Genomic DNA, 22,236 nt, shown 5'->3' on the forward strand with positions numbered 1-22,236 from the left:
GCCTTTGGGCTGATCTCACTGAACTAAAAGAGAGAGGAATCTGTATTTTGTATATAGCCTTTATTTCATTTTAGTTTTTAGAAAGTCATCTTATTGCCCCTTATGAAGATACAAGTTGGGTGGCAGATAGAAATGAAAAGAACAACAACAACAACAAGTGGTCCTCCTTGACAAGCAATGGAGAGGCATAGACCTCTGTGACACCTGGCAGTGGCGGTGGATACTGTCCAGTACACAGCACACCAGGCTGGACCCTGGGCCTACATGATTGGTTATAAAGACATAAGCCAATTTTAGATCAGTTTTCCATTTATAAAAGGAAAAAAAGGAAGGGAGAAGTCAAATACATCACCTGCGTGAGGCTGATAAAGATGGTGCTTTATCACTGAGAAGCCAGTTTTTCACTTCAGTTAGGGATTTTTGTCCTGTACTTCTCTACATACTGAGAACAGACATCAGAACCCCTTGTACGACCCCAGAAAGATGGTCTTATGACAACCTCCTGAGGATCATAGGAAGGGATGGGAGATGGCCTCACAGCAGCTCCTCTGAGCCAAATGGTCCAAGGCATTCTGTCAACACTCCAACATGTGCAGCTCCAACCTTAGCCTGCCTGGCCTATCTGGATGCACACTAGAGCATCATGGTGAATCCATTTCCGTGCAAACACTATACAGTTACTATTGTAAAGCTTCCAAGCAACACCAGAGATGGAAATGGGAATATCTCATTTTGAGGCTAACTTGGCCATAAAATTTAGTGAGCTCTTATTTCAAAGAACAAGTCAGGTGTGATGATGACACTTTGTGCAGAAGACAGAAGTAGGAGAATTGCAGTCTGAACCTGGACAAAAGCTAGACTTGATCTGAAAAATAAAATAAAAGCAAACAGGTTTCAAACTGTCAAGTCTTTGCCTAGCAAATCCAATGTCTAAAGTTCAATCCCAGGGCCACTAAAAGCCAAACAAGAAAATTGCAAAGCTTAATTTCCTTTTCAGGTTTTAAGGTAATAAAACACCTACAATAAAGATCTAATCTTATCTTTCATTAATGAGTGATCTGTCTATGTTGCTCAAGAGATCAATGATAGAGTGAAATCTCCATAAAAATATCAAAACCCATCTAACAGAGTCTGACTCCCTGGCACAAAATGGAGTCAGAAAGTGGGGCAAACATCATCTGAATATCACTTTCCAGATCTAGGCAACGGTTCACAGAGTTGTTCCCACCACCGAATCATCAATATAGCCATTAATTAAACAAGCATGATTGAGTCCTACTGCCTGCCTGCCGGAACCTGACAGACACAGGTCACAAAGATGAATGGAACATAATCTCTGTCCTAGAGATATTTATGGTCTAGAAGGGAGAAAGATATAGAATATAATTAACAACCTGAGTGACAGGAGAAGAGGGTTTGTAGAATGTACTGAAGAGAAACCAACCATACAGTGATCCTCTGAAAGTCCAAGCAAGGTAGGACAAAAAGGATGAGACAGGATTGCCAAGTTCAGTAGTGAACTGAATTTCCCCAAACAGAGAATGCTCACAAAGGCCATTGCTTCTTAGGAAGGAGCATTGCAAAGAAATGGACATGGAAGAGCAGCTATGCTCAGAAACCTCCCTTCCTCAAACCCTCTTTCCTGTATTTCCATCCAGAGGAACAAGTGAAAGAAGGCAAGTTATGATAGGTAGAGGCTGGGCCGAGAGATCAAACCTACAGCATGCATGAACTTGAACAACTGCCTTAGCCCCTTTGATTCTCTTCCCTCGCCCACAAAATAATGAAATGAATGCCTACATACCTTAAAGAGTTATGTACAGGATAAGAGTAGGCTGTATCACAAATGATTGGCATAGTGGTGTACTAAATTTATCTTGATCGTTGTTATGAGTTTTACTTGAAGAACTAGCAATGCTTTTAAACCAGCCTAGTCTTTTGGCACTGGCAGCAATCTTGGTATGGGGAGCAGACTCATCATGAAACCATGAGCTTCTCTGCTCATCTCTTCTTCTTAGCATGTGTCCCGGTGTCCTTCCTCAAACATCGCTACAGGAACAGCTAGAAAAACACTATTACTTCAGACTTGGTAGGGCCTACCTAAGGAAATGTTTCCAGTAACTACTGCAGAAAAAAAAAATCACCCCAAAGCCCAGTGACTAAAGCAGCTACAAGTTACTATTTCTACCAGCTTAGTGGGCCCGCTTGTGGGAGGGAGTCCATGCAGCTGGTGGAACCATGCAGGGCGGAGATGACTTTGCCTTTTCTTCTACACGGTTTCCTTCCAAAGATCTCCAGTGCCTAGGAGAGCAGAGCAGAAGCTGATGGAGCATGTGCCTTTCACTCCAGAAGCTCCACAGTGACCTTTGGGTTAACACCAGTCATGGGCTAGCAGGGATTTGTAGAGTAGACCAAGAACAGAGGAGCTGCAAATCCACATTGCCAAGGGGGAAGCTTGTGGGAAAAAAGGAGCCTGCTGCTGCCATCAGGGATTCTAAACAGTGGCAGAAGAGGCCATTTTGGCTCTGGCAGGGCATTTTGTACAGGCACCTCTGGATCCCTGGCTGTGAACCAAGGCTCAAAGCAGATCTCTAAGGTCATGTGGTTCAGGCTCAGACAGCAACCTGGCCTAGAACCCAACTTCCTACTGCCATAGATGGGAAGACTGGGAGAAGTTCACTCTGTAAGTTACATAGGCCTCTCTCTGGTGGCGGGCCTTGATCATGTCATCCTAACATCCTAACATGAAATGGTGTGGCCTCACTTCTCAGAGGCAGTTCTAAGGGCTGAAGGATAGATAGACAGGCTCCAGTGGCTCACACCCCAAATCCTAGGTACTCAGGAAGTTGAAATCTGAGGATCATGATTTGAAACCAGCCCAGGGATAAAGTATATAAGACTCTTATGTCTATTTTTTAAAGCAGATGTGGATCTGTGGATCAAGTGGTAGAGAATTAGTCTTGAGCCAAAAAAAAAAACAACTCAGGGTCATGAATTCAAGCCCCAGGACAGACAGACAGACAGACAGACAGACAGACAGACAGACACACACACACACACACACACATACACACACACACACACACACACACACACACACACACACACACAAAGAGTGAAGGAGAGATTGAGACCCTGCTCTACACTGGACTTACCCCGAAGTAGCTTCAATTCTTTCCTATCTGTGGAGCTCTCCAGGCCTGACCACATGTCCTAACTCTTCCCCTCCCCACATAAGATCCACAGGCATCCAGCCATTTGCCACTCATCTTCTATTCTGAGCAAAAAGTAAATTTCTAATTTAAGGGTAGGTAACTAGCATTTTTGTTTGTTTTGATTTTGTGTGTGGGTGCTGATACTAGGGCTTGAACGCAGGGCCTTATCCTCTCATTTGGCTTTTTCCCATTCAAAGCTGGGCCTCTACTATTTGAGCTGAGCTCAATTTCTGGGATCTTTGCTGGTTTAGTGGAGATAAGAGTCTCTCTCATTAGTTTGGAGTGGCTGGCTTCAAACCATGATCCTTAGATCTCAGCCTCCTAAGTAACTATGGTTATAGGCACAAGCCAATGGCACCTGGTTTTGAATACAGTTTTCAATCAGAATGTGCCCATAATCTGTCAGCTACATTGATGCAGTCAAGCTTCTTGTATTTCTTTGGGCTAACGGAAAGATCTAAGGCCTGAGAAATAGACCCAACCAATAGACCTAAAGACTTAGGGTTCACCTATTGGAAGGTACTCCTTCACTGGCCTCAAACCTAGCCTAAATAACTCTAATTCCCCTTTGAGATTCTGCCACCTCCTTACCAAGGAAAATCTAGTACATCCCTGTTCATTCCCTGTGAGGGAAGAGAGACGTGTGTGAGCCAACCACAGCCATATTCTTACATGGCTGTAAGAAAGCCAGTTGCCCAATGCTGATGCTATGAAAACAGCCTCCAAGATACTAAGAAGACTGGTATGTCCAATCTTTATGTGCTGGTGGGATGAAGGGAGAAAATACTCCTATCTGCCCTCCAGGGGAGGTTGGTATGTACAGGATAAAAGACATAATGTTCTCTGCCCAGGGGAGATGGTAAGATGATAGCAAATCTGACTGGTCTTACAAGTGTTCAGAGCATTCTCAAGAGAGGAGTTGACTTCATTATTAAAAGAAGGATGACAATTTGAACAGAATCTGACAGAATGTTCTGGGGACATTAGAGTGGGCACAGAGTTTAAGGTTGCTCTGTGTGCATGTATGCATGTATGCGTGTGTGTGTGTGTGTGTGTGTGTGTGTGTGTGTGTGTGTGTGTGTGTGTGTGATTGTGTGTGTGTGTGTTCAAACCAAGCCAGATTTAAAAAAAACCCACGAAACCTCAACTCAACAGATGAAAACATCTGGGTATAGTGGTAGGCCCCTGTCCTCCCAGTAAGACAAGAAGTCTAAATAGGAGAAATACCATCTATTCCCAGCCAGGCAGAAAGCAAGACCTATCAAAAATAATAGGAGCAATGCCAGGCACTGGTGGCTTACACCTGCAACCCTAGCTAGTCAAGAAGCTGAGAACTGAGGATCACAGTTTGACACCAGTCTGGGTTGATCAATCTGAGCAAATTACTTGAATCTCCAAGCCTTAGTTTCCCTGCCTGCAAGATGGGGCAGTCATCCCTGCTTACTATGAGATTACACAGTATACACATGCTAAAGCATGTCCGATTCAATGATGGAGTGTAAGCTCCATCCAAAACAAGTAGACTGATGGAGAGGGATCTCGTACACCCTCCCCTAGGCTGACCATCCCTGGGCACTGAGGGAACACTCACAGGTAGCCCAATGGAAGGAAAAGACTATAGTAATTAATGAGCATGTCTACCTGCCTTCATTCAATTTCTGCATCTGCCTCTTCCTAGCTATATTATTTGGGACAAGTTCCAAGGCCTCTCTGTAACTCATATTTTTCCCCCCTCTGGAAAGCTCAGGTAGTAACTGCCTCAGTATCTTTGGCAAGCATTAGTAATCATTGCTAGGCATTGTGGCTTAAGACAACAATCATCTTCAAGCATTGTATTTATTTGTTCATACTTTTGTGATTTGGACAGAGATAGACAATGGCTTGTCTCTGCTCCATACAGCATTAGCCAGGGAAGACAACTGGGATGGACAAGTTCATTTCAAGATGACTTCATACATGTAGCTTGGAAGTTTGTAGTCCTATCAAACTGTCCTCAGTTTCCCTTCACTGCTGAATATGGTAGTCTCGAGGTACTCAGACATTTTACAAGGCAACTGGCTTTCCCAGAAACGTGAAGCTATGGGAACCTTTAGACTGAGGCACAGTTCAGCCACATTTTATTGATTGAAGCAGTCACAGAATGACCCAACTTCAAAGGCAGAGGACTATATAAGCATGTGAAGGTCAAGAGATGCCATCAGAATAAGAGTTCATCAATGTCCCAGCTTCCTCCTAGAGCCATCAATAGGATTAAAGGTGTCTGTTCCTGTATAGCATTTGACAAGTTGTAAAGTGACCCACCAGTACTGACAGACAGTAAGTTGGCATCATGTCCAGGCAAACTACATCCATTCTCCCCTCTTACAAAGAGATAAGCTAATACCTCAAATTTGAGAGCCTCCAATTCCTCATCTGTGAAATGGAGATGATAACTGTGTTCACTTCATGGAACTGTCGTGAAGATTAAATAAGATGATGGCTGTAAAGTGCTGAGAATCACACCAGGCACACAGTAAATAAAGTCGATGGAGGTGCTTGCCATTACTGTAATCCTACTCAGAGCCAACTGCAATTTCTACGTGTTGGCAGTGGATCAAATCATAAGCATCAGCACTTCTTTGATCGTCTTCCACTTCCATTCCTGGATGTTAGTCAAGGGCCCTTGGTCTCTTTACCTCCATTGCTGCCACCCTGGTGCAGCCCTGGAAGACAACCTCAGTCTAGTAGATCCTAGATGCTTATAGCTGGCTTTGGGACCAGCCAAAGGTCTGCTGTGCTCTTCCAATCTCAAGACCAGGGCAAAAGCTGAATACATCAGCCCCTGATAAGAGGATCTGCAACCCACCCTAACTGGTCCATACCCTTCTCCCTCCCACACCCCGAGGTTAAGTTCCAGGGAAGGATCCACTTGTTTTCTTTGACTCCATGAACAGCCAGCATCCTCTTGGATCAGGTCTCCCTGACTTCTCCTTGACTAATTACTACTTCAAAAAGATCCTCTAAAGCCAGAGAGGACTGTCGTCCTGGGTGGTAAAGGACAATTTTCGAAGTGATATAAAAATATATAACATTTTTTTATCTAATCCATAATTAGGTCTTGGAGAAACAAATTAAATGAAGGCAAAATCATGTTTCTTTAAAGCATGAATACTGATGTGCATAATGATGTACATTTAATGGTTTTAATTTCCGAGGGAAACTGTTTTTAAAATGAGTTTGGAAAATGTATTTTTCCTCTTCAATTCCACGTCTATAAAGTTCAATCCCCAGGCCTGGTGTTGCATTGCCCTAGCCTGCAATCTGAGCTAATTAGTGATGACATTTTAAACCTAATACAGCAAGAGTGTCTTTTGCCACTGAGGGTACCCTGCCAGACCAGGTAAAGAATTAATGTGAGAAATAGTCCCCTAGCCAGGTGCTGATGGCTCACACGTCTAATCCTAGACAACTCAGGAGACGAAGATCAGGAAGACTGCAGTTCACAGCTAACCCATGCAGAAAAATCCACAGATTCCCTCTCAAAAAAATTAAATAAAAAAGAAAGAAAGAAACAGTAAAACCCAAAAAGCAGGGCTGGAGACATGGCTTAAGTGATAGAGTTCCAGACTAGCAAATACCAGAGTGAACATGGATTTCTAAGTTCAAACTTTTACGCTGAAAGCAAGGAAGTAAAGAAGGAAGGGAGGGAGGAAGGAGGGAAGGAAAGAAGGAAGGAATGAAGAAAGGAAGAATGGATCTCCAAAGCAAAATTCTGCCTTGATACCACCACCACATTTTCAAATCCCCACATCTAAGCCCTCTCAGTGGAGTCCTGAATAGTAGCAACTGCTGTTAGTATGAACATATACAGAATTGGTCTGTCATCTAGGTATGCAGTACTCTATTTAACCTCCTTGGAGGGCAGTGTTATAACCTTAAAACTTAGTGCCAGACAGCCCTGTCCGACTGAAGTTAATTCAGCCACAAATGAGACACATGGAAAGTACTGAACTTCAATAGTTTTTTACTTATGTGGATGGCCATTTTGTCTAATTCAGCTTTACTAAATGTTTGACTTTAGATCAGTGCTTAGTAGATTCTAGGTGTTATGATTATTATTTACAGCATAATTTGGGCGATTCAAATGTAAATAGAGAAAAGGAAAAAAATTAGAGGATATTAGATGAGACAATATATTTACTTTGCTGCCTGGCACCGAAACCACTTTCATTATCATTTGCTCCTTCCCCTCTGTACATTATGGATTTCCCCCCATTAATTTACTACTGTCTAAAATCAACCAATTGCACAGTCCTATACCCCCTTTTTAAAAAGCAATACAAAGGCCAGGTGCCGGTGGCTCACGCCTGTAATCCTAGCTTCTCAGGAGGCTGAGATCTGAGGATCACGGTTCAAAGCCAGCCTGGGCAGGAAAATACGTGAAACTCTTATCTCCAATAAACCACCAGAAAATGGGAAGTGGCGCTGTAGCTCAAGTGGTAGAGTGCTCATCTTGAGCTGAAGAACTGAGGGACAGCGCTCAGCCCAGAGTTCAAGCCCCATGACCAACAAAAAGAAAAAGAAAAAAAGAAATACAGAGGATAGTCCTGTATCCCTTTTTAAAAATTGTAAGTAGTTGTACAAAGGATTTCAGTTTAATAAATCTAATTCTTAGCATCATGCTTTGCCCCTTCCATGTTCTCCCCCATCTTTACCAATCAAATTATGTTGTTCCATTTTTTTACACATGAATATTGAATATAATGACTATATTTGCCCACCCTTCCTCTCTCTATTCATCTGCCCCCTTTTACCCCCCACCCACTTATCTTTATGCTTGCCAGTGTTTGGGGAAAACAGTTGAGGCTGGTCACACTTACTGGATTAGAGAGCAAAACTGGCCAATAATGAGTGCACATGTACAACTTATTCCATGATTTCTTAAGTACTACCTCCCCAATTTTCCTCCTTTATCTCCCCCCGCCCCCCCCCAGAGCTCAAGGAGGTAGGGATTAAGTGGGGATTGACTAGGTACCAGCCATTCCAGGTGGCAATAATGCTGTGAAGGAGATTATTAGAGAGCATATCCTTGCTAATCAAAATTGCATGTCATGGGTACTGAACCCCAAGCAGAGCCCCTGAAATCCAAAGCAGCAAGATTCTCAGCTTGAAGCATGGGCAAAAGGTATATCTTCAATATAGGCCAAAAGGTGTGAAGGTATGGCTTTAGTATCATGGAACTAGTCATCTAAGAGTACTTTGAAGTACAAGTTTCAGACTTGTGGTCCTTGATGAATTTACAGACAACTCTTCAAATGATAAAGATGGAGCTCAGCCTTGCACAAAATGTGACTTCATAGGTATCCCGGGAAGAATAGATCTTTGGGGCCAGTCATGTGCTTGCTGTGGCTCAATTGTTTTTTTTTTTTCCTTTCACTGATGCTTGTAAGAATGTTTATGATCCTCACTGGGACAACCCCCTTCCCCAAAGATGAACCAGTTAGTATGTATATCAAGTGGATGATCCATTAATAGTCTTATCTCCAGAGGAAACTAAAAGCAGAGAGAACAGCTTTGAAGGCAGTTTGTTTTGCTTGGGTATAATCAGGAATTTGTAGAGAGGAGGAACTGACTCTTTTCCTTTCTGGTCTTGATTATCCATTCAGAGCTGGCTTTGAACTTTGGTCCTCAGATCCCAGGCTACTGAGTAGCTAGGACTGTAGGCATGAACCACCAATGTCTGGCTTTGCTAGCCGTTTTGTTGTTGTTGTTGTTGTTTGTTTTGTTTTGTTTTATGCAGCTGCTGGGCTATGAGGCTGGGGTCAAGATGAGGTCACAACTCTCCCAGAATAATAGTTATATAAATGAGCAATGGCCCCATTGCACTGTATAAGTAAGTTTAGGATGGTTAATCCTACAAGAATCATCCAAAAAAAAGGCACCACAAAGAAAAGACACTGACTATGAGTTCTAAAGGGAATAAGCCAATCAAGGGAGAAAGCTTGGGTGGAAGTCAGAAGACAAGTAACCTTAACAAAGATCCTCAATAGCCAATAGAATACACAATGCAAACATTGAAGTCCACTTTACTGAAGTCCATCTGTCCATCAAACAGCCCTTGCCTCCTTGCCCAACCCCTTCTGTCTCATACACACTTTTAGAGTCCTATTGAGAGGCTCACTTGAGTATTCTAAACTCATTTCTGCAGTTCAGAGGAGGGAAGGAGACCACAAGAACAGACCACAAAAGAAATGCTTAAGACAGTGAAACATTTTTATCAGCCTACTCAAAATGTAGTTTGCTATTCCCCAATATGTTGAAAACACTGAGAAGGCTTTGCAAATATCTCAAACATCTGCTGAGTGGGCCAGCCCCTCCCCCACGCACTCCACCCACAAGTTCTATATCCATCAAGCCTCCTATTCAATGATGGCCAATTATAATACGTGTAATTGTGCACAACTGTCCTCAGTCCAGATCTCAGGCCTAAGCAGTCCATCCCCCCACTGTCCATTGGGCATATACAGTCAAGCCAATGAAATGCATATGCATGATAATTAAAGTTGATATAATTACTTTTCCAAAATGATCACTGACACTCTATTGTTCCAAAAGGATTAATCCTCAGAGCCTTCCAAATGCAGTCTGGTTACTGGATCTAAATGAGATTTCAAAGAGTATAATTTATAATAACTATGATCCCTAATGCACACTTTAATATAGCCTTTCTTTGTTACAGTCATTTGCTGGTAAAAATCCAGCCCAGTTAGAATTCTCCCAGGTAATTACCTGTCCACAGATGCAAGCCAAGGTGTCATAGACATTCCGCTATGGGACTTGAACATGCAGAACTCAGCTCTGACTGGCCCGAGTGCAGAATCAGGCCTTCACAGCTTCCTGCATAGTTCCAAATCCTGGACTACTAAAATCACATGCTGTGGAGAGAGGGAATGGCTTGCTACTCTCTTCCTGCTGACCAAAAGGGCTGCTGGTGTTGTGGGTCATAAGAAAACAAGACAAAAGGAGGGTACCAGGGAAGTGATGAGAATGCCAGGTCTCAATGCCCTAAAAATCAACGTCTATCAGGTTGTAGGGTAGTGAAGAAGTTCATGCCTGCTAGGTAGCTGATGCATTATTCACTCAATAATGAAGCAAAGCCCTCCCTGAAGACTGACATTTCTACCCCTTAACCCATGAGCCCCTTGACCAACCTCATATTTAAAATCTGACCCCAAACCTAGCACATGGCAGGGCCAGGATTTTCAAGTAGATCTATGAGATTATAAATCCTATCTCTTTCTGGATGCTAGGAATCTCAGCAGAAGACAGAGTATATGGGGACAGGAGGGTGGCCAGATCTTTCCCTGGAGAGGACAAGGAAAGAGAACAAAGGATGCGATCCTTCTTTGGAAATTAAGAGTTGACTTTCAGGAAGACAGGCCTGGTGGCTGGGTGTTGGGCTCCATTGTCAGTGACCTGAAATCTCTGTCATCTTGGTCCTTTCCTGTATGACCCTGTTCCATTCCCTACCTCTACTCCCAGGAACAGCCAACTATTCAAGGATGTCCACTGAGTTAAAGTTGTCAACACTACTCTGGTGAAGAAGAGCCAATATGATGGCGAACATTTTTTTTTTTTTTTTGCAGGGGGTCTGGTCATGGGGCCTGAACTCTGGGCCTGGGCACTGTCCCTCAGCTCTTCAGCTCAAGGCTAGGGCTCTACCACTTGAGCCACAGCACCACTTTTGGCTTTTTTTCTTTTTGCTTATGTGGTGCTGGAGAATCAAACCCAGGGCCTCATGCATGCAAGGCAAGCGCTCTACCACTGAGCCACCTTCCCAGCCCCGATGACGAACATTCTCAATGAGGCTACAGAAAGGAAGTTCACAAGAGCCTGATTGCCCCTTCTTACCAAAGACTCCTGCTCACTGATCATACAAACATCTGTCTTCCATCACCCTCCCCCAACAACATTCTTATCCCTACCTTTTGCTTTTATACAATGCAACTTATCTCAGAAAACATTTTCTGATGGCTAAGACAATTTCTATCATAGTACCAACTTATCTGATTGTGAAAAACCCCAGTGAAAGTCATGCCTGTAAACCTTGCTACCCAGAAGGCTGAGATCTGAAGATTGCAGTTGAAGCCAAACTGGACAGTGATTATACATGAGACTCTTATCTCCAATTATCCTGAACATGGAGATGTGGCTTAAGTGGTAGAGCACTAGCCTTCAGTGGGGAAAAGAAAAACAAGCTAGACATGATTTTGAGACTCTGAGGTCAAACCCTAGAATCAAAACAAAGGAAGGAAGGAAGGAAGGAAAGAAGGAAGGAGAAAGAACGAAAAGTCCCAAGTGAAAAACCATCATGTAGACATCACCAACATGAACCCCAAGATAAGGACACAAATGGTTTTTTTCTTTCTTGTTATTGTTTATAACATAGGAGATGGGAGGGCAGGGATGGTAGGGGAAAAATGAAGGAAGAAACAATGCTTGATAAGAAATGTACTCATTACCTTGCTCATGAAAGTGTAACCCCTCTGTATGGTATTTTCACAATAAAAAAAACTTTAAAAAAACCATCATGTAGACATCACCAACATGAGTCGCATTTATTTGCATTCCATATATTTTTTGCCTTATTCACCAGAATATCACAGATGGCACTTTCTTTGGGATTTGGATATTTCTGCTATTTTAAACAACATCCCTTGCATTAGTTAGAATCCTCAGTATTTAGATGGATTTGAATATGTATAACATTTATTAACTGTAACATTAGCGCTGACATTTCAATTTAATCAGTGTTACTACAGACGAGTAAAGTAATTCTCTGGTACTTGCACACAAACAGTATTACCTTTTTCCTTTTTTTTCATTTCCAAAAGGTAGCATTTCATGATCTAAGACTCCTGGGGAACAATTTTATCTCTGTGGGGAGGGCTGATGAGGGAAATCCGGGGAAGTCTCTGTCAGACTGCATTGGGAGATTAAATGATGCATAAATTGCAGGAGAGGCCACCAGGAATACGACCTCTGGAGACTGCTGGATGTTTCACCATTAGTTCTCAATAAAAGTGTGTTCTGCTCGTGGGAATTCAGTTTGTTCAGGATCAAGACAATGAAGTATCTGGAATGAAGTCATTCTATGAAGTGTGACAAGAGGTGACCAAAATGTTCAATAAGTCCTTCTCAGGTCAAGGGCAGCCATCTTTAATAATCACAGCCTGTGTTGTTCCTTCCTCTGAGTTATAGCCATAGTTATAAGACCAGAACCATCAGAGAACAGACTTCCCCTGACAAGTGCTGATTTTAGTAGAGCCAATATGAAATCTAGCAAATAGACCCACCATGAAGGTTTAGAAAGAGAGTCAGGACCATTGCTGACACTTGCATAGTACTTTCTGGCAACATTCCCAAACTTTCTGTAAGACCCAAGAACAAAGAGCAAGCCTGGAGTGGGTGTATAAGGATTTCCTGGCCCATTTAAATGCCACTCTGCTCAGTGCAGAGTAAACCACCCACAAGTTGTATAATTCATTTTCCACATAGTGTCCAGTGAGTACCATTGCGGCATTTGTTCACCTTTTGTCCCTCCATTTCTGTGCCTCCCCCTTACCCTCCCAAAGAGAGGTGAACAATACAGAAAAAAAGAAAGCAAAAACAGCAACAAAGATAAAAGCTCTTGTTTCTATTTCCTGGAGTTCATTTCAATAAATATTATTTTATATGATCATAGGTATTGTGCCTTTGTGTTATTCTCCTAAGAATATCTTGCTTTGATGTCACTGCATGTGAACAAGGCCACATAATTTTAATGTTCTGTTTTCTGAATATATGAAAGGTCGTAAGCTAACCTGGTAGCTTACAGAAGCTCCACTTCCAGCTTTTGGGTGGTTACTTAGAGATGAGAGTCTCATAGACTTTGCTGGCTTCAAACCAAGATCCTCAGATCTCAGCCTTCTGATTAGCTAGAATTTTGCAGGCAAATATTTCATTTTGTATTCGTTTTATGTTCATAGTTTCACATCCTTTTCCTTAAAGAAAGCCTCTGAATTGTACACATCAGGTGTCACCACATTGGATCTCTATTGCCTGCAACGCTGACTAGAAAAGTAGCAGTTCCATATGGGAAGAATAAAGCTCAAGCCTCTCATGCTTCCTGTAATCACATGCACATATGGGATTGTCAAATCCCAAGGGGGCCTAGAATTCCTCAACAAGGATAATTTGAAACTCTAGCAGAACCATGCCTCAGAATTCAGTGTCAAAAGAGGGGAGACTTCTCACAGGCAACCCTTTGTCTCTTGCAAAGGTCATAAATGATATTTCCGTTTTTGCTTTTGCCTTCTAGTGAATGTGCCGCCAAGTTTGTGAGCCGTGTAGCAATTGTAATCACTAGTCTAACTTTTACTCATATGAGTCTATCTTTCCCCTGCAGTATCCTAGCTTTAATAATTGTTTATCTTTGATTATCTAAGCCAAAATTCTACCAATTATTTTTCTTATCCTTTATTGGTTCCATTAACTCTCTCAAATTCTTTAGTAAATCAGATTCGCTAAAAATGCAGATAAGTTAAACGGTGCATCTAATCTATAACCAGCATGCTTATTTTCATAGTGGAAAATAAACGCTATAGAAATGCAGAAACAAGCCAGGCATCAATGGCCTACGTTGGGAACCCTTGCTGCTCAGGAGGCTGAGATCTGACATTCATGATTCAAAGCCAGCCCAAGCAGAAAAATCAATGAGACATGTATCTCCAGCTAATCAGCAAGGAAACGGGTCTGGAGGTACAGCTCAAAGTGATACAGCACCACCTATGAGCAAAGAAAGCTAGATGAGAATACAAGGTCCTCATACTAGTATGAGAAAAAAAGAAAAAAAAAGACATGCACAGATATACAAATACAATCCAAATGTCCTGAATCATTTTCACGTGGCTGGAGATTTAGCTTATATAATCAATCGCTCTACCAGCCAAAATTGTTGGGTACGGGAGATGGGGGAAGGGAAGATGGTCATCAAGAGAAATACACGTTTATTTTCCCAGCTATTTTTCCCATGCCTGACTGCTGACCATGTCCCTCTGGCTCATCATGTCAAACTGTCCCCAATATGGCTGCCATTTAACCTCTGATACTTCTTTAGGACGTGCAGTACCCCGTCCAGTGCTGAGGCAGTCATTTGGCAGAAATCAGCCAATCATGAGCGTTTTGTTGAGTGCCCCCTGCTGGAAGGTGGCTATAGCTGGAAAGGACTGCAGTGACTGCAAAGTTCATGGGAGGGACACAGGGAGCCTTAGTGTGAATGCCTGTAGGAAAAGAATCCTCTTGGTGAGAGGCAAAGCACAAAGTCTAGGAAGCAGGTAAGAAAGCTCAGGGATGCAAGGAATGCCAAACAGAGCATTAACTGCAAAAACAGAGGCCTAGACTGAGAAGAAGTGGCAGGAGAAGAGGTGATTGCTTAGAAGCTGAACTTCATGATGAAGAGCTTCTCCCAAACTTGATAATCACCCCTCAAACTCAGTCTGTTCCTCCGTGATCCTAAACAAGCAAATACAGCCACACCTCAGGGAACATGGATGACTGGTTCCAGGATGCTCTAGAACTATGGTTTGGATGTGAAATGCCTTCAAGGTTTATGTGAAAGATTGGTTCTATTGGTTCAGAGGTGGGGTTCTGGGAGAATGATTACATAATGAGGCTTCTGATGTCATCAATGGGTGGACCCATTAATGGACTGGAAGATAGTAGATGGTAGATATTGAGCGATAATAGAAAGTGTAAGAGGGCTGGGAAGGTGGCTCAGTGGTAGAGAGCTTGCCTTGCATGCATGAGGCCCTGGGTTCGATTCCTCAGCACCACATAAGCAAAAAGAAAAAAGCCAGAAGTGGCACTGTGGCTCAAGTGGTAGAGCACTAGCCTTGAGCTGAAGAGCTGAGGGACAGCGCCCAGGCCCAGGCCCAGAGTTCAGGCCCCACAACCAGCCTCCCCCCGCCAAAAAAAAAAAAGAAAGAAAAGAAAGTAAAAGAGGTAGAGGTGGGACCTAGATGAAGGAAATGGGTCTTTGGGGAGGGTGTCCTTAAGTATATTTTACCCCACTTTCTTTCTCTCTATCTCTTTCTCTGTCTCTTTCTTTCTTACCTTCTCTGATCCTATTGCTTTGACATCCTACCTTGCCTCACACCCAAAGCAGTACCATTAGCTACCCATGAAGTGAACCCTCTGAAACCTTTCTTCTCTCAAGTAGGCATTCTAAGTGATGTGAAATCTTCGCAGCATCACCTTGACCACTCAACAACTTCATTTGGGATGCATCCCTATAATGGTGACATAATAAATTCCAATTCCCCTGGATGTTGGAAGTCTTTGAAGTAGAACCATGTTGGCTGCCACCTTAGACTTATGATTTAAGGAAGACAGGGTGGGGGCTTGGGCATTGGGAATTTTTAAAGGCTCCCAGCTGATTCGAATCTATAGCAAGACTGGGGACTTACATCTTGTTGCTGTCTTATTTTATGTCTTTGACATTCTCAACATCTGTGTTTGTAAAAATTATAATCTAATGGAAGAAGCAGCCAAGATTCATGTAATAGCAAATACCAAACTTTACTTGACTTTCATCTACTCAAGACATCTCTCAGTCTGTCTCAGTTCAAGATCAGAAGCAACAGGCAGGCACTGGTGGCTGACCCATTTAATCTGAGATACTTAGAAGGCTGAGATCTGAGGATCACAGTCCAAAGTCAGCTAGGGAAGGAAAGTCTGTGAGACCCTTATCTATAATTAGCCACTGAAAATCTGGGAGTGGAGCTGTTGCTCAAGTGGTAGAGCACCAGTCTTGAACAAAAAAAAAAAACACAAAAAACAATAAAACAATAAAAGCTAAGGAAGAGTTCCCAGACCAAGTTCAAGTCCCAGTCCAGCATTAAAAACAAATGAAAGAACCACCAAGCCCCACCCCGCAGGAAGCTGCTGGGTCCCAACCAAATCATAAATGCTGTTCACCATAATGGAGTTTACCACATCATTCTGCAGGGGTGGACAGAATTCTAACAATCACTGGATACTTTTGTTTCCACAAGTTCATCTTTATGTGAGGTTTCAGGAACCTAGGAAGCAATGAATGAGTCCTATTTCTGCACACAATATTTTATCTCAAGACACTCTTATTAATCCATTCTTGGGATCTAAGTGCCAGATTCTGTTTCCTGTGGAGCCCACAGGAAGAGGCCAAGCCCCTAGTGGAATTCAAGAGATAAGTAAACAGAAGGTGGAAGCAGGAAATACTAGACTCAGGGCTGACATGGAGGAGGGAAGGGACTCTGGGAATACACACAGAAACCAGCTCAGACCTTGAATCCTTGAAGCAGGAAGGAAACTCTGGTGAGGGCCTTGGATGGGATGCTACATGTGAAGTGACAGGTGGTAAGCCAGTGGCTGGAGCTGGAGTAGTGGGCAAGTTGGGGGGGGGAACCATGGGAATCAGTGCAGGATACTTGTGGGGTGGTTCCAGAGTCAGGGGAACAAGAACCATGTAGTTCTCATCTCCCCAAAAGATGTACTGTTTCTTTTCCCTGTTTGAACTCTGTCAGCACTGTACTAAAACATGGACAAAAATAATAGGGTTCTTGAATTCAGCCAGCCCCTTTTCCAGTGTGTGGAGACCCAGGAGAAGCAATTTCCAGGCTGGAGGACAAGCATGCCACCTTTTTTGTGTGGAAGATTTGGGTTCTAACTCAGAGTCCACAAGGAACCAGAAATTCCCAGCAGGAATAAAGACCTCAGAGATGTGTTTTGGTTAAGATTTCTGAGCTAGAGATGAAATCAATGAAAAGCCTTCCAAGGTGAGGCCTGTCATGAGAAGAATGAATGACAAAGACAGTATTCCCAGAGGGGGAAAACGTCCTGTTTAAAAGAGAGATAAAACGAGATGTGTGAGAAAGATCCAACCATTTAATTACAGAACAATTTCAAGAAAGAATTTGGGTTGTCATTTTCCAACACAGTTGCAGTGAAGTAAAATACCTTTTTTTCTTCATTCTCTGGTTATGTAACCAAGTAGCTGTTGGAGAAAAAGTTGGGTAAAATAGTTCCGTTGTTTTCCATGGAAGATGGGAGGTTGTAAGAGTCCTGGCCCAGGAAGATCTGGTATTATTTACTGGTGTTTCTTGATCTACAAAGGCCTCTAGGCAAGAATAGAGAAATACACTAAACCAAAACACGGCTGTAGGTCAATATGTCTACTTCACTCTGTTGGGAAAATAATATAAAACCTGCCTTGGGAGAAGAAAATCTGACCCAGTCTATGACCATCTTCTGGGACACCCAATCTGAGTGGTGCTGCAATTGGCTCCACCCACAATGTGTACTGAGCCCTTCTGTATTCTTCCAGCACTCACCCTGTTCCAGAATGTTAAGGAAAGTCACAGAGAATCATGGACTCTACTACAAATCAGAAAGGAGATTCAACTGCTCTTCTTTCTGCCCAGCCCTGAATTTTTTTTCTATTTTAATGTAAACGTGTTGATCACCAGAAAGACTGGACAGTGTTTGACAGCATTATCTACTCTATAAGCTGAAAGGCAATGAATGTGAATAGCATTGTCTAAAAAGTCCTAACTGTCCCTTGCCGGCATATTGTCCTCAGTGCGACCCCAGGGAGCAAGCATCAGGAACACCTCCCATTCTCACCCAGCAGCCCTGGAAGAACCATGGCCTATATGTGTCCAGAAGAGTCTAAACCTATAGATAAGTGCCCATAAACATGGCTCAATATCCCTTGCATGGCACTTCCAGTTGGCTTGGTACCTTGGAAGAGTGGAATGATGAAGAGATGCCTGCTGGGGCTGGGGAAGGGTGGTGATGAGGGCTGATAAAGCTCTGGGTCTATTCTGAACTCCATTCCTGTTCCCTGAGCCCTAGCCTGGGTCTCAGCTCTCTTATTGCCCCCTCAAATAATATCAAGTAAACAGTGGATGAAATAAATCTGGTGACTTAGGTATGCTTGTAATCCTTGCCACTCTGGATGCGGAGATCCACAGGATTGCCATGTGAAGCCAGCTTGTGTAGAAAAGTCCATTGAGACTTCAGCTCCAAAATAACCAGCAAAAAAGCTAGAGGAATGGCTCAAGTGGTAGCACACCAACCATGAACAAAGCAAGAGGAGCAAGTAAGAAGCTTGAGACCAACAATAACAACCAAATAATAATGAAAGAAACCAGGGGTGGGGGGGGGGGAAGAGGTTCCATCTGTATTAGGGCTTGGGTCATGTCTTGGATTCCTTAGCACACCTAGGCCTAGAGGCTCAGAGTAAATTTACTAGGTAGAAAAGAAGGATCATCTGAAGGGGAAAGGGGGAGATTTGTGGAGTTTTTTACATTTAATGCCAAGTTTCACAGGAAGAACCATATTTCTATCACTGGCACATGTTTAAGATTCCCCTTTCCGGGAACATTTTGAGGAGGGGTGCAGTGGGCAGCTTCCACACTGCCTCCCAAAGCCCAAAAAGAGCTCAGCATGGAGAGTAGGCATGCAGGCTCAGCATGGCCTTTATGACTCTCTGAATACTTGATGGCAGGTACAGCGGTTGCCACAGGCCAGCCACAGGTAGTTGTCTTCTTTCAGTCCTTCTTCAATCCCCGTCCTCCCTCTCCCCTTTTCACAGTAGTATCACCTTCTGGGGAAGCCAGCTTTCAACCTGCTGATTCTCCAGACCCTTTGTGCTCCAGTGTCCATATGCCTGGTCACTTGGTACTTGGCTGCCTTGGACACTACAGCCCAGATGGACCAGAGCCAGAATTAATTACAAGCAGCTAAAATTCTAGAAGCTCATGTCAACAGGCTATGGGGCCTATGGAATAGCTTGTGAAGGTGGATAGAACAAAGAGGACAATGATCAGTCCTCAGAACATGCAAAGGTCCTGCTTCTCTATAGTGCCTATTCGTGTAAACTGAAAGCATGTCATTTAGCCTAAATCAGCCTCCACTTATCCATCAGTAAAATGTAAACAAAACTCCTTCCCTGCACTAACTAACTGTCAGTGTGTACAAATGCCTGGCACAGGACACTTGAATACACCAGCAGCATTCATTCATAAGCCAAATTCCTGAACACAGGGTCTAAAGGCAGACAGCCAGGGTGAACAGTTGCTGTGCTATATAGTCCAGGAAATGACCTCCCAGCCAAAGAACGAAGCCCAAGTCACAGGATTATTATTCGGATTAAATTAGTGATGATACAAAAAATGTGTTCCGAGGATTCACGGCACATACTAAGTGCCTAATACATATTTATTGCTATTGTGATTTTTCTACAGTGTGTGATCCTGTCAGAGGAGAGACACAGTGAGCCTTGCATGGCCCAATGGGCACCATGGCAGCCCAGCCCCATTTGGAAATCTCATCACAAAAGAGGTCCAAGCAGTGGCCTACTTCAAGATTGCATGGGAGACAATGGTAATCTACCCCCCCAAGAAGTGAAAGTTTTTTTTTAAGGAGTGTCCCCCAAGTAGTACCCCCAACCAGCAACAAGACCAGGAAGTGGGTGCTCATAGAAATGAAGAGCCTACCCTGCAATCTGCTCTCAGATTGAGTGCAAAGACAGCAGACACCAAGTTGGTTGCGAGAGATGGGAGGGAGAGAATGATGGAAGGGATGACATGGATCAAGATGCAAGGTGCTCATACAATTGACAGCTTGACTTGAAGCCTCTTTGTGCAACTACTCCAACATCCACACTGAATCAAAGATAGCTTTTATCTATTAGAAAGAAACAAAAGCTAAGTCTTTAATTCATAGTATCATTTAGGGGAGAGCATTTCCCTTCCAACCCTGCTATACCTTTTTATCAGGTCCCACAGTATCCATGAGCATGAGGGATAGTGATGGAACAAAGTTCCTTTGTACTCTGAAATCCATATGGCTGTACTTTATTTTGTGTCTCCCATGAATGAATTATGTTTACTTTGAGAAGTTATGGCATTATGGACTACAGGAGCTGAAATATAGTGTTGGTGGGTGAGCAAATGTGTAATTTAGATGAGGAAAAGACTCTTTGGTACAAGATGGCAGTTAACACCTGGGCCCTGAGTTCAAATACTGCATCCAGAGGCCTTGGCTCAGCAGATGTAAATTCATCACTTAAAATCTCCCAAGACAACTTGTGTTTAATGACTACCTACTATATATTTGGCCTCAAGTTAGGTATTTGGCACAAAGGATTAAATGTTTAAGCCTTAAAATAAAATAATCATTCTCAGCAGAGAAACAAATTAGTTACATATATCTATTTCTATCTATCTGTCTGTCTACCTATCTATCTATCATGAACTGATTGAACCTGGATTTGAACCCAGAAATGTCTGGTCTTAAAAGCAAAGATCTTAATCAGTAAGATCCAGAATAGATCTTAGAAAGTTGTCTGGTTGCTCAAGAGACTGAGAATTCTTAATAGTTTAACAGTGACTTGACCTATTTTTGTTAGTCTTTTGTCTCAAAATTAATCTTCCTAAAGGCACAAATTAAAAGTTTAATTATAATAAATCCAAATTAATGTTCTCATAAGAATTTCCTAATATCACTAAGTTGAAAAGCCAACCAGATCCATGAGCTGGGAGAGCTAACATAAAATGATAATGACAGTAACAATACTAATTACAACACTTAACAATTAACCCTCAGCTCAGAATTGAATTTTCATTCTCTCTCTCTCTTTCTCTGTCATACACACACACACATACATACACATGCACACACACATTATGTCTGTACCTGTACCACAACATCATGTAAAGCAAGTATTTAGAACATCAATGATCAATATCTTTCACAACATCTCTGTCTTATTGTCGATTGATGGCTTGAAACAGTTTTTTCATTCGTTTGACAAATGTTTATTGAGCATGGCAGGCTCTGTTCTAACCCTGAGAACCCAGCAATAAACAATAGAAGCAAAAATCACTACTGTGCTGTATGTTAACAGTCCAGTGCAGGGAAATAGGCAAAAGGCAATACCACGAGATAGTGTGATGATTAATCTTTAGTTGTTTTAGTAGAACTGGAGCTTAAACTCAGGACTTTGTGTTTGGTATGAAGGCTCTCTACCACTGAGCCATGTCTCTACCTTTTTGCTGTTACGTGTGTGCGCACGCATGCACGCACGCACACACAAGACCTGGAGCTTAAACTTTAGGCCTGGATGCTCTCATGACCATTTTTGCTGGAGTCTAGTACTCTATCCCTTGAGCCATAGCTCTGCATTTGGCTTTTGGGTAGTTGATTGGAGATAAGAGTCTCTCAGACGTTCCTGCTTTGGCTAGCTTCGAACTGCAATCCTCAGATCTCAGCCTCCTGAGTAGCTAGGATAACAGGTATAAGCCACTGGCACTTGGCCCACTTTTGAGATAGGATGTCAGGCTTTTATACCCAGCACAGCCTGACGCTGTTCATGCTTTCCATATAGCTAGGATGAAAGTTGTACGCTATGGTGCCCAGCCTTTTCTGTTCAGATGGGGTCTCACGAACTTTAGTTCTCCTGATCTTGGCTTTCTGTTTAGCTGGGAGAACAGGTATATTCCACAACACCCAAACTACTGGTTGAAATGGTATTTGAGAACTTTTATTTGCCTGAGCTAGCCTCAAACTAAGACCCTCCTGATTTCTAGTTCCTGAAAATCTAGGATTAAGAACACAAGCCACTGTTTCCAGCAGTTAATCTTATCTCCACACTGGTTAATGGATTCAACCAGACTCAAACCACCTGTGGTCTGCTCCAATTTAAGTACAATATCATTCTGTTTCTGTGATGATATTTTGCATAAGGTTGTCATTTGAATCCGTAGACTACACTAAGCAGATTCGTCTTCTGTGATGTGAGTGAACCTCATCCAATCCATTGAAGGCCAGAATAAACAAGAGGACTAACCCTTCCTTAAACTGCCTTTGGCTCAGACTGAAACATCAGCCCTTCCTGTGTCTTAAGCCTCTTAGTTTACTACTGGAATTCACATGATTGGCCCAGTTCCCAGGCCTT

General features: G+C 42.7%; 1 protein-coding gene across 2 annotated transcripts in view; it reads right to left on the reverse strand.

Annotated features, from left to right (window-relative positions):
- Grid1 (glutamate ionotropic receptor delta type subunit 1) overlaps positions 1–22,236 on the reverse strand; it is a 762,765-nt gene that overhangs the window by 176,246 nt on the left and 564,283 nt on the right. The window lies entirely within an intron of this gene.

This window comes from Dipodomys merriami, unplaced genomic scaffold, assembly GCF_024711535.1.
Source record: "Dipodomys merriami isolate MVZ:Mamm:240054 unplaced genomic scaffold, mDipMer1.0.p SCAF_14, whole genome shotgun sequence".
Lineage (NCBI taxonomy): Eukaryota > Metazoa > Chordata > Mammalia > Rodentia > Heteromyidae > Dipodomys > Dipodomys merriami.